Raw genomic sequence first — 10,946 nt, 5'->3', positions numbered from 1 at the left:
CTAGCATATTTACTGTGATTCTTTTTTTTTTTTTTTTTTTTTTTTTTGGCCAGTCCTGGGCCTTGGACTCAGGGCCTGAGCACTGTCCCTGGCTTCTTCCCGCTCAAGGCTAGCACTCTGCCACTTGAGCCACAGCGCCGCTTCTGGCCGTTTTCTGTATATGTGGTGCTGGGGAATCGAACCTAGGGCCTCGTGTATCCGAGGCAGGCACTCTTGCCACTAGGCTATATCCCCAGCCCCTACTGTGATTCTTTACATAAGCACAAAGGCACTTGTAGAAGCCGTCTCATTTGGACGCTTAAGTATCAAGAGGCTTGTTTGAACAAACCATGGTGCATTTCACACAACGGGATTCCACTCATATGTTGACCAAATCTGGCCCAAGGCTACAGTCCCCATTCATACACTAGAAATCTCCTGCAAGTCGCAGACAGTGGCAGCCACCTTGGTGGTAGCAGTGACAGCACTTGAGATGCAGGGCAGCAGCAGAGCTTCAGAGGCCACATGGTCCACCCCTCCCTACACTGATGAGGAGGCTGTCATGCCATTCTGTCTCATGGTAGACACATCACTGGGAGGTACACACAGCCGAACCATGGCCCCCCCTTCCCACCTGAGCTTCATCTGAAGCCCCAGAAAATGTGCATGGAAAAAGCTGGCTGGTGGGGTGCAGAGGACAAACAGCAGAGAAGAAAAGCTTCTGGGGTCCCTGGTGACCCGCTGCATAAGCAGAGAGAGGGTGAGAGTCACAGAAGGGAACTCTGTTGGCCTCTGCCTCCATGCAGCCGAGATACAGAACAGCTTCACATCCAGCCATTTCTCATAGTTTCCACATCCACTCATTCATTCACTCTTCAATCAGTTGATCATTCATCATTTTTTTGTATGTTTGTTGAGAGTACTAGGCTCTGAGCTAGGCGTGAAGGACATAACCACAAATACCGTGTGTTTATAAAACTCACGAGTTACTGTGTACTCAGACCTGAGGCACAGAAAACCTGGGATTGTCCACTGATATGACTACTGAGGACGCTATTTTGTTGTAATGTAGTGAAACATGAAAATAGCATAAAGTATATTTTAACCTTTGTTAAAAGTTTTATTTGAAATGCGTCTTTTTTTTCAGTTTTCTTTTCTTTTGGTCTTTTTTTCCTTTATTGTCAAAGTGAAGTACAGAGGAATTACATTTCATATGTAAGGCAGTGAGTACATTTCCTGTTCAACTTGTTACCTCCTCCCTCATTTTTCTCCTGCCAATACATCTTTCTAATGTTCTCCCCAAATATACTGTGGAATCATTGAAGTTGAGCAAACTGCATGGACTTCAGGTATACAAGTTAATCGCTGACCTACATCCACTCCTGCAAAACCATGACCATAGTGAGACCATGTCTCTACCATCTGTCATGCTCTTTTGTAATCTCTCCCTCCTTCCCCTCCCATCTCCAGCCCTTTGGAAAACTGTCATTCCTCTACTATCTCCTCTTGTAGTCCTTGTAGGGCAGAAGTGAAGAGAATGAAGTATCAGGGAATGAGGGTAAGTATGAAGAAGATACAGGCCAATGGCATCCTAAGCATTGAAAGTCAACTAGCTTAAGCAACAGGTGGGTACTTAGCTCTCACTGCACACTAATGGAAGCTACTTATGTCTGCTTTTCTGAGAAAGCATTCTGAGCCCCCAGCCATGAAGAGGCAGGTAGAAAATCATACAGGTGGCAAGAGGCAGGCTTGACAAAATAACTTGGTAACTTTGAAAAAAAATCAGTGGCTTTGTATTTGGACAAGGTTGTCGTGACGTATCCATATCAAAATGGCTAGACCTGAGCTTCCCCCTGCCAATACTCCCCTATCTCTACTTTGGACTCAGGAACTTGCACTTACTAGGCTGCTGCTGTGCCACATAGTCATGCCTCTAGGCCTCTGTTTCATTCGTTGTTATTAGAATCAGGTCTCACTTCCCATGCAGGAACTGGCCTGAGCCATGATGCTGACTTTCAAGCTTCCTGTGTCCCTACAATAGCAGAAATGCAACACCACATCCAATTGCTCTCCCTGGAGACTAAGTATTGAAGACTTTTCTGCCCAGGCTTTCCTGCATTGTGATCCTTCCAATCAGTGTAACTTGGGGATGACAAGCGTGCATCCATGAGTCCAGCTAGGAGTTAAGAAAGCCATGGTTGGGCTGGTTTTAAGAACATGATCTTCCCATTCTCAGCCTTCCAAGTAGCTAGACCTACAGGCATGAGCCACTGGCGTACTCTCATCTTAACTCCACCATACCATGCTCTTCTCAGGGACAGCTCAGGCTTCTCTCTCTTCTTGGTTTCTGCCTGCCTCAATACTCATCATATGCCATTACTATGCTCCTTGCCTTCTCTTTTGCTTTGCCAGTGCTTAGGTATGTCTTACCCTAAGTTCCTATAAACGCTCTACCCTGGCTTGAAGCCCCTGTACTCCTTTCCTCCTGAGTAGGCCACCCAGATCCTGTCATAGGTTTTCAGCCGTTCGTTTCATCATTTCTGACTGGTGTTCAGGCAATCTCAGGGGTCAGACAATATGCTCTGCTCTCCTGCTCTGGTGGCCTCCAGAAGAGTCCAGAAGAGAACCAACTGATGTAAGCAATGGAGCTCCTACCTCCTTCAGTACAGGAAGCCTCGGCTCTAAGGGAGCACGGACCTCCCATTTAACTGTAGTCAATTCCTTCATCACTGACCTTTGAAACGATCCATATCAATGATGGCAGACTATGAGTAATAGTTGGTTTTTTTCCCCCCTCATATTGTTATTTTTTGTCATCTTTAGTTGTACAAAGGGCTTTCAACTCAACATGAGTATAATGTATCCTTCCACCCTTCCCCTTTCCATTTATCTTAACCCTGCCCATCCCCGGAAAATAGAACCACTTTGCTCTATTTTCCCATATGTGCATTGACTGTTGTGGCTATTTTTTAAGCACAAAAGTCCTACAAGGAAGGGAAAATTCTGACAATTTTATAAATGAGGACATCATGGTTGAGTGATAGAGTAATTATGGAAGGTCAACCTGCCATTGCAACTTACGCTGCCAGAGCAGTCTACATTTTAGATTCTTTCCATCACAAGACCCTGAAACTGCATCAAACTTGCAACATGGTGGAAGATACATTAGCAAGATGGCAAGGAAACTATTACATTATTCATTGATCCTCTTTCTGAGACTGACCAGATTCTTTTGGAAAAAAAATAATAACAGCAGTATCAAAATTCCTAAAAGTGTTTCTACCCCTGACCTTGAGGAATTAGTCTCATAAAATCAATTTCACAATGTTTAAATATATAAAGACATATATGTGTGCTTAGCCAGGAGCTGTTGGCTCATATCTTTAATCCTAGTTATTCAGGAAGCTAAAATGTGAGGATCATGGTTCAAAGCCATCCTGGCAGGAAAGTCCATGGGCCTTTAATCCTAGCTATTCAGGAAGCTAAGATGTGAAGATCATGGTTCAAAGCCAGCCTGTCAGGAAAGGCCATGGGATTCTTATTTCCAATTAACCACCAAAAGCCAGAAGTACAGCTGTACAGCTGTGTCTCAAATGATAGAGCACCGGCCTTGAGCAATAAAGCTCAGGAATGTACCTAGGCCCAAAGTTCAGGCTCCAGAATGGACACAGGGACACACACACACACACACACACACACACACACACACACACTATATATATATATATATATAGTATTAATTGCTACATTATTTGTAACAGCAATATTTTAGATGTATCCTATGTGTCTAACAATAGATTACTGGTTACAAACACTATATAGTCAAATCAAAGGAATAGTATACAGTAATGATTCTCAGCTGCATGACTTATGTCCTAAGAGAGATTTGACAATGCCCCCCTCCCACCCCCAAAAAAGAAAATTTCTATTGTTCAATCTCGGAGAGTAGTGAGTTTTATTGGCATTTCATGGGAGTGTCCAGGGATGCTATTAAATATCTTGAAATGTTTAGTATGATCTCCAAATGTCAGTGATGCTGTTGAGAAATAAACATACATAAATTAAATATTACTAGTGTGAAACTTTAAGATTTGATGTAAAGAGCAAAAGTAGAAGTCTAAGTCTAGACTAGAAGAAAATGAATAATGAAACTTGAGATTAACCTTATTCTTTGAAGGGTTTTGGTTAAGAATGTTGTATTATTTTAATGCTAACTAAAACTTTCTTTTCCTTGTGGTTAAAAATAGGACAAAAATTGTCACACTTCATAGAATTACAGTACCTGAAGCTGAGCATACATTGCATATAAAAAGCATCAAGCAGAGCCAGACACCTAGAAGGAGTCATTGGTAAAATGTTTCATTGTTCCCAGCTCTTGGCTCCTTTCCTGGAAAGATAATGGTAGGTTCTACCCTTCACCACGTAACTTGCATGTTCTCCTGTACGTGGGGTCCGGCCTATGTCAGACTAAACTGCATGACTTGGTTGACACTTCTATTCTTGACAAGTCTTTAGGGAGAGGCTTTCTCTTTCAGCCTGGGTTTCCAAGAAGAGGCCATAGCTGATCCTGAGTGTTCATGAAACAGAAATAAGTTTATGTTTCAGAAGGCTCTGTGGGTCAGAGATTCCTTGTTACCATAGCAAAGCCAATTCGCAGAAGCTCACACCCAGCTCAAGATGAAGCAGGAGGAACAGAGAGAAGACAGTGCAGAATGAGAGAGGAAGGAGATGGTGGAGAAAGGTTAACTTTTTGTTCCTCTTGGTACTTAGAATCATGACAATGTCTTTGAAAATATAAGACCAAGGTTAGTATGCACATGCTTTCTCCTAGAAATGTGAAATCTGTCCGCTGTGCTGCTTTTAAGAGGGGGGATATGGGATGAGGGAGATTAATGAAGGAGTGAGGTTGATCAGGATATATTATATGTAGTGGGGAAAATGTCATAATGAAATGTCTCCCGATGTACAATAACTATATGCTAATTTTTAAAGCATTTAATTGGGGGTGGAGCTAAGGCCAAATAAAATGGTCCATTCACAGCAGAATACCAGGGGTAAACATGCTACAGACCAAAGGCTGCAGGAGCCCCAGGAGTGGAGGGGCAACTCATACTGGTGTGGAGACATAAAGGACTTGTATTTGGTCTTGAAAAACACAGAGTACTTGAATGTTCAAAGGAGTAGAACGGCTGTAGGCTGAAAATCATAGTGGTGGGGGCGGGAGGGGAGCATCACAATGAAACAAGACAGGCCAAAGAACACATTCTCAGCTTGAGTAGTCATCTGGGGGACCTCTACCCTTCATTGTACTGCACTCCTTTCTTCATTGGTGAAATTAACTGATCAGAGACCCGTGAGCACTAGTAAGGACCTAGATGGATCTGAGCTGCCACGCAATGGTGAGGGATGCTCACGGCAGTTTCTGGTCCTCCCAGATGAAAAGCCAACTGGAACTGTGGGGTCTTGGACACGAGTATGTTTGGCTTTGGTGGTTGAGGCCCAACTAGCCACAAATTATGACTAGATTGTTGGTGAAAAGGCCCAGAATTTTCCATCTGCAGAACACCTCTATGCTTTCCTGAGAAAGCTGACCCAATGTGCTGAGTGTCTCATCTGCAGCCAGTGGGGGTGAGAAGGAGGTTTTGCAGGAGAGGCAAGCAGGTGCTGACCTTGGTTTCCAAGGAGACTGCTCTTCCTTTGTTCTCTTTGGCATTTCCCTGCTCACTTGGCTGACCTTCACCAAGGGATGGTAAGCTCTTACAAACTTCCGACTTGCCCTGACTTGCTCCTAAAGGAATTTGTGGCAGTTATAGACATCCAGCCAATACAACTAGAATTTTGTCTCAATGAAAAACTTGTGCTGAAGAAAAAACAGGCAAAAAAAAAAATAATAAGACAGGTTGACAGATCCACAGAGGACCACATGCTGTGGATTCCGCAGTGACAAATTCACAGAAGGTAATGTTTATTACAAGAATCCTGGTTTCAAGCTCCCAGGCAAAGCACTGAAACAAATGAATTCCACCTTCAATTATGGCCCACAATGAATACAATAGCAAGTTTTAATTCCTCAATATTGACTTACATTTGCAAGTCAAAGTTCACCTTATCCAAACAAATCCTTTGAGAGGCCCAGAGTTGAAGCCATCTGATAGCCCTTGACTTAAGGAGAGTATTGAAAATATAGATGAACAGATAAATGGCTTATCCTTTGAACGATTCTTTATGATCATCATTTCTTTCTTTCTTTCTCTCTCTCTCTCTCTTTTTTTTCATTGTCAGTTGTGGGGCTTGAACTCTGGGCCTAGGCACTGTTCCTGAGCTCTTTTGCTTAAGGATAGCACTCTATCACTTTGAGCCATAGTGCCACTTCCCATTTTCTGGAGATTAATTGGAAATAAAAGTCTCATGAACTTTCCTATCCAGGCTGACTTTGAACTGCCATCCTCAGATTGCAGCCTTCTGAGTAGTGAGGATTACAGGCATGAGCCACCAGTGCCTGGCTACACATCATTTCTTAAAAATGAGCTTCTGGTGAAGAGTTATACTATCAATGAAACACCTGAAGTTCATATAACTTATTGCTCCCATTACAGGAAGACTGCATTTGCTTCAGCCATCAGCAAAGTGCAGGGTTAGAACAAATGAAAAAGTCCACTCATGATTAGAATAAGCATGAAATCCACTGAACCTCTACCTAAAAGAGAGTTAACATGAGCAGCAAAATTTCCCAGAATAAGTAGTTGTGCATCTATTCCAACTTGAGGCAAATTTCCAAAGCAATTTTGTCATAGAGTTCAGCTTAGTAGATGAAATATTCAAAGCAATCATTACCAACTGCCCACCAAGATCACAACACTTAATAATATGCCACAGACATTAGAATCTAACCACTAGCTCACAGATTAAAACAAAAAAAATACCATATGGTCTCATTAAAAAAAAACAACAACTAGGCATAGTTATCTCTACAAACCAAAAAATGAAAGTGCTGACATGAGAAAGAAGAGGGAAGCATATACACATGTTTTTAAAAGGGGTTGACTATCACTATGAATTGCTTTCTGTGAAAATAAGTACTTGTCCCCACAAAGTAGTATGATAACATGAAAAGAAAGTTCTAAGGAACTGTCATTTGTTTTTCTGTCCTATCCACCCTCCACAACTCACTCAACCACCCCCATAAATCCCGAGTGTCAGCTTCATTTCTCCTTCCTATACAAGCACCCCACTGACTTTGGTCTTCACAATCACCACTGGCCACTTCAACTGAGCTGACTGTAAACCGATTAATTCTAAAAGGCCACCTCTGATCCCAAGAACCCATTAGAATCCACAACCTTTACTTATCAAGCTAGACTCATCCCATAGCAAGTATACAAAACTGCTCAGTTTTTTCCCCCCATCTAGATCAACAAATTTGGGATAAAATTCAAATTAGCCTTAAGTTCTATAAGAGGGGAGGATTCTTTTACACAATCTTGGTTCTCCTGGAATGTTGCTAGTAAAATATGGCAAGATACAGTGTAGAGGCTTAATAATAATTGCTACCATTTGGTTAACACTTAACTTTGTTTCAGGAGTTAGTTGTACTTGAACCTTCACATAGATTATTTCATGCCTTGCATTTTGTCATTCATTCTAGTAGTTTTAGAAGGATATATGTATCTCCATTTTTAAGATGGCTTGTCTAAGACAATGCAGCTTGCAAGTAGAAGAGTGGACTTTGAGCCCCGCTTTGCCCAGAACTGAAGCCAATTCAACAGGCTTGCTCTCCATAGACAATTCATGAAAATTACAAGATTTTCCAGTAACTGTTGTACGAATGGTGGAAGACATGGAGGTAAGGGCAAACATTGGCTCAATATATCACAGAAACCACTTAACACTACAAATTCTATGATATTATAGACCATGAAGTAATGAACACTTCATCATAGATATAACTTACTTTGTGAGACAACATAGAAGAGCTTGCAACTCTGATTGAACAGTTAAACTGGATAATCTCGATGTCTAAAATAAAAACTAAAGACTGAGAGATGGAGTTTAAATAATGAGGTGAAAGTCGAACTCTGGGTTCCTTTCATTCAAAAAAACAGACACAATAAAAAGACAATTACTGATGTGGAAAAACGGTTGCTGCTTGAATTCAGTATTGAAGCAAAGTAAGATTTCATATAATGGAGATAGAAATGACTGAAATGTTATGCCTTGTAACAAATGAAGGGAACAAAATATTCAGAATATGGTGGAAAACACCAAAGAGGTTTGAGGAAAATAGTGGTTCTTTGAAGAACATTTCAAGAGAGAAGTACAGAAAAATGGATTGAGGCCAGATTATAGAGGATTTTGAATGACTGAGTGATTTGGATTTTAATTAACTATACTTGAGAGCTACTGAGGCCTTTGATATTTTCCTGACTGGTCCTTATATAAAGAGTGATCTGAAATTTTAGAGTCAAGCAGAAAATTAAAAGAGACAAACCTGTATTTTGAGTTGCATACTGTTGGTGAGACAAGCACAATTTTTCATTTCTCTGAGCCTCTTTCTCACTTTTATCATAAGAATGATATGTTGTTAGGATGAAATAACACAATATACATAAACTTGATTCATGACTAAAGCAATGTTCCATTTATCCACTTGGTAAGGCCAGTTGGCGAAACCTACACATGAATGAACCTAAAACTGATGGAGGGTCTCAGAAACAGAGAGAGCAGGGGAAGAAATCATTTTGGGGATGTGAGATGTCTGTTGAATCTTAAGGGATTTCGAATAAAATTCAGATTAGGTGGGAAGAGAGCAAACTGAGATTTTAAAGGTGGTATTCAAAATGAGTTCTTGAAAGAATGGGTAAATGAGCATACAAAATCATTTAAATGAGCAAATAAAATCACTTTTTAAAAGTTAGACTATACAAGAAATTGTTTACAGGAAATGAGTACATAAGAGCTTAAAATTAGGGCTGGGATTGTGTCTTTGTAGTAGTGTGTTTGCCTAGCATGCATGAAGCCCTGGGTTCTATTCCCCAGCACCACATAAACAGAAAAAGCCAGAAGTGGCACTGTGGCTCAAGTGGCAGAGTGCTAGCCTTAAGTAAAAAGAAGTCAGGGACAGTGCTCAGGCCCTGAGTTCAAGCCCTAGAACTGGCAAAAAAAAAAAAAAAAAAAAGAAAGAAAAAAGCATGAGGCCATGATTGCCATTGAAATTTTTGTTTAGGAGCACTTGTGTATGTGTCTTTTTTTTTTTTTTTTGCCAGTCCTGGGCCTTGGACTCAGGGCCTGAGCACTGTCCCTGGCTTCTTCCCGCTCAAGGCTAGCACTCTGCCGCTTGAGCCACAGCGCCGCTTCTGGCCGTTTTCTGTATATGTGGTGCTGGGGAATCGAACCTAGGGCCTCGTGTATCCGAGGCAGGCACTCTCGCCACTAGGCTATATCCCCAGCCCTGTGTATGTGTCTTTGTTTAATTTGTAACAAAGCCTTACAGGCAGGTGCAAACAGTAAATCCTCTTTTGCAACCCAGAACTCATGGTTGAATATAAGATTTTGGTACATGTAAGAAAGAATATGATTCCTACAACAGTTGGCAACGTGGGAGTTTGTTAACTCACACAAGTGGGCTCTGAGAATAAAGTTGATGTAAAAGCTAAAAAAAAATTTTTTTTAAATTGTTTAAATGAGGTTTTGCCCTAAAGTGCCCATGTGAACATTCAGGCTTTTTTTTTTTTTTTGGCTTTTTTTTAAGAGATGGGTAATTATGTTCTCCTAGATGAAGGCCATATTTTACTATAGAAAGCACACTGTGGCTGGTTTGATCCCTGGTACTATGCTATCTCTCTGACCTATCTGTGACCTGCACCTTTGGGTGAACACATTTCCTATAGCCCCAGTGGGGCAAGACAGCTCTTGTAAATGCTGACAACACTTAGATACATAAATGATCTTAACGGCCACTGTTATCTGTTGCTAACCACGACATCACCTAGATTGCCAGTCAATTTCTGCTACAGATCATGGGGCAGAAAATTCTCATGGGAAAATAAAAAAAGATCCCAAGGCATCTTATGACTTTAAGGCCTGTGTTTTCGAAATGAAGCTTTCAGGTAAGACCAAATGGTGAGAGAGACTAAAGATTGAGTGTCCGGAGGTATAGAGTCAGAGAGGCTGAAAGAAGAAAGAGACGGGAGTCAGTAGGAATTAAAGAAAAGCAATTGAAAGCACTGGGCTCTGGCTTGAGATCCTATCATTCAATTTCTCTGTGACTTTGAACACAAATTTGTCTGGGCATTCAGAGGTTGGTGAAAATAACTTCTAAGAATCTTGCAGCTCTGAGCTTCTAGAACTACAATTTAAAAGCAAGATCTTATGTTCAGTGTTGAAAAGAGGCATCAAGTCCTTTTCTTCTCTGGGGCCCTTTTTCACCAGTGACCTCCTTATTAATCAAGAACTCATGAATGGCTACAGCTGGGTTGATTCTGGTCTATTTATTACCACTCTGCCATAAAGAAGAAAAGGTCCTTGTAGGAGGTTTCCTATGCCCAGTAAGGTTTTAAATGTGATTTTTTTTCCCCTCAAATTCTAATCACAGAAAATTCTTTGTGGGTATCACACTTGAAGCTAGATATTAGCACAATGAACTTTGCCCAGAGAAGACTGACCAGAATGGCAAGGATCCGGGAACCTTGTCCAATGAGAAAGGAGAAGAAACGAAGGTGTTCGAGGTGGCAGGAGTAGACACGGAAAAACAATGGCACCATAGTAGTGGCAGGATGCAGAGATGGGTTTTTTAGGTGGATTTCCCCAGAGCAGTGCTGAGGGCTACACAAGGAAGCTCCTAGAAGGCTGGTGAGATCACATCTAGAAATGTCTGTCCATGACAAGTTTCTGAAAGTAGCTCAGGAGGGTACTGACCCCTTAATCTTAGGAAAGGGTCTGGTCCACCAAAAGACCCCAAAAAGGCACCC

At 41.4% G+C, this 10,946-nt stretch overlaps 1 non-coding gene across 1 annotated transcript; it reads left to right on the top strand.

The window, feature by feature from the left end:
- The first annotated feature begins 9,423 nt into the window (after nucleotides 1-9,423).
- On the top strand, nucleotides 9,424-9,552 carry LOC125356952. The gene has a single exon (XR_007211993.1). It is a non-coding gene; the product is annotated as a small nucleolar RNA SNORA40 (small nucleolar RNA).
- Nucleotides 9,553-10,946: the final 1,394 nt, after the last annotated feature.

This window comes from Perognathus longimembris, chromosome 8 (assembly GCF_023159225.1).
Source record: "Perognathus longimembris pacificus isolate PPM17 chromosome 8, ASM2315922v1, whole genome shotgun sequence".
Classification (NCBI taxonomy): Eukaryota; Metazoa; Chordata; class Mammalia; order Rodentia; family Heteromyidae; genus Perognathus; species Perognathus longimembris.
Note: the sequence above shows the minus strand (reverse complement) of the source record. Positions and strands in the feature narration are given on the sequence as shown.